This window comes from Asparagus officinalis, chromosome 3 (assembly GCF_001876935.1).
Source record: "Asparagus officinalis chromosome 3, Aspof.V1, whole genome shotgun sequence".
NCBI lineage: Eukaryota > Viridiplantae > Streptophyta > Magnoliopsida > Asparagales > Asparagaceae > Asparagus > Asparagus officinalis.
The window spans coordinates 111,798,882-111,801,587 of NC_033796.1; the positions used below are offsets into that span (position 1 = coordinate 111,798,882).

The 2,706-nt window shown below is 52.5% G+C and overlaps 1 pseudogene; it reads right to left on the bottom strand.

The window, feature by feature from the left end:
- The window catches only part of LOC109835767, a 2,243-nt pseudogene continuing 767 nt past the window's right edge, over positions 1,231-2,706 (bottom strand).

The following is a 2,706-nucleotide window of genomic DNA, read 5'->3' on the forward strand; positions in this document are numbered from 1 at the left end:
ATTGTTCCCCCAAAAATAGCGCTATATAGTTGAGAAAGATCGCTTTGGTGAAAAAAATAAAGGGAAAATTTAGAGGGAAAATCGGGAGGGAAAGCAGGAGAGGGATTCTCTCAAAGATCTTACCTTCCATTTCTGTTCGCCGATTTTCGTCGCCTATTATCACAAAATCCCGATTTCCCTTAATTCCTGTGGCTACCCTCGCGTGAGAAGTCAGAACAAGCCTTGTTCCGCCTTCCCACGAGTATTAGTTATCCCTGGGGTTAGGCTGATAAACGGGATAAAATCATCACGTGCGGGGTTGTTATTCTGTGGGCGTTTTTTGGTGTTTGGCAGAATAACGAAGGGTTAAACCACCTTAACCCCTCATTTATCCCCTTGCCAAACGGGGCCTTAGGTATTACAACCTATTCTTTAATTCTTTTAATTCTAAAATAGACTAATAAATCCCGTTTAATACCTAATTAATCCAGACCCTAATTCTAACTGAAAGTCTACCTAATTCATCCATTTCAACTTGCCTAAAAAATCCTGCTCTAATTGTATTACGCCTAAATAAGAGATTGGCTTTACAAATTATTTCCAATAAATAAAACCGTTTCAATTATGGGTCTGATATACCATGTTGATTAGTATAGAGAAGGAATATTGGGAAAAGATTATGTTGTTTTTCTTAATCCAATGAAAGAATACAATGGTCCTTATATAGGGAGAGAAGGAGCTATACAAGGAAGTGAGCTATACAAGGAAGTAATACTAATATACAGAACAAAACTTGTGTCCACTTAAGTGGACATCCACCAAACTTTTTAACCCTTGGATGTTTCCTAGGGATCCTTGCATGATATGAAGTGACTTTTTATATGTTAAATGAGTGGATATAAAGTTTGGTGGACACACTATTCACTATCCACTTAAGTTGATAGGAGTCTTACTCCAAATGAGTGGATATAAAGTTTGGTGGACACACTATTCACTATCCACTTAAGTTGATAGGAGTCTTACTCCTAATATACAATGATTCCAGGAATCATAACTATACCATATATATATCTATAATACTATATATTTCTATACCATATATTCTAATACCATATATTCTAATAAAGATAAATCTCCGACCGAAAGGAGAACACGTGCACCTCTCAAACATCACGAAACACAAACACGCTCATCAATGCAGGATCCGATATCGAGCCGCCAGCTCTCGCGTGCAGCTCAAGAACTCACAAACACGCTCATCAATGCAGGATCCGATATCGAGCCGCCAGCTCTCGCGTGCAGCTCAAGAACTAGGCCAGTAATAAGCGTACACGCTGTAAAAAGTCTGCGCGAAAGTAAGCAGCAGCAGGACGACGGCAGCGACCAGGGATACAATAGCCCAGGGATTCCCGAAGTAGTTGTGCTTCAGGCTTGCTCTCCACGCGTTCCACCTGTGGTTGTAGTACCTGTTCACCTGCTCGGACAAGCCCGAGAGGTAGCTGTCGTTCACGTCGAACACCACCTCCTGACACATCCTGTTGAAGAGCTCCGCGACCTCCCCTCCTCGTCGTTACCCAGCCAGTGCTCGATGATCCCGTGGTAGTGCAGGTAGCCGACGTCCTCCTCGCTGTTGATCAGGTTGTCCATGAAGATCACGTACGACGTTATGTCGTTGCGCCGGTCCATGTGGCGCTGCTCGAACGCGATGAGGTTCAGGAACAGGGATTTCGTCCCGTCGTGGATCAGCAGCCGGGGGATCTCCAGCACGCCGTTCCTGAATCTGATGTCCCAGAACCTGTCGGTCCCGAACGCCTGACCCCGGCCTCCCTGAGCTCGCTGCGCAGTGGACCAGCTGCTGCCGTCGCTTGTCGACGGCGCCGCGCCGGCCGTGGGACCACCGCCTGTCCGTGGGCGCGGCGGCGTGGGCGCTGGGGCCCGGTCCGCAGCAGGCTCTGGCGGAAGACGTGGAGGCAGTGCAGCCCGGACGACAACGGGTCGAAGGGGGCGCCCGAGCGGGCGGAGGATTCGATCTTGCTGCGGTCGTTGTCCCGGAGGGGCTCGTCCGTCGGCACGAGGGGGTCGAAGAACTGGAGGGCGAGCGCGGCGACGAGGCCGGACTGGTCGGGCTTGCCGATCTGGAGGGCCAGCAGCCGGTCGAGCACGAACAGGGCACCTGGTTCTCGAGCATGATCATGTCGCGCTGGACCGCGTGCATCGTGCCGCCGCGCCGCGAAACAACGGGTCGTTGCGCGAGCCCGAGGCTCTCGAACCCCTCGCCGGCCGCGCCGGGAACGAGCTCGAGGATGAAACGTGCGTCGAGACCATCGTCTCGACGAACTCGTTGCTCGCCAGCGATATCTCCCCTCGGTAGCAGGCTCGGGCTCTGTCCTCCATCGCCTTGACGGGTCGAGGTAGAGCTCGACGCGGTGGCCGGTCCGCGCCGAGGACGCGGCGCAGGGCGCGCCATTTGTGGCGGTCCATGTCGGCGTAGGCGCGCTTGCCGTGGTGGTAGGGCGAGGGAGACACTGGGTGGACGTAGGCCCTGTCGTCGTCGTAGCGGAGAGGTTTGGGGACGCGGTAGATGGAGAGCTTGGCCCACGGCGTAGGCCTTCCTGCTGGGCTGCGTCGAGCTTGTCGCGGATCGATACTATCCAAATTCGCGTCGAGGCGAATGGCCGGAGGGGCCGGAGGGGAGGCTCACCTTGAGTGAGGAGGAAGGGGGGTCTT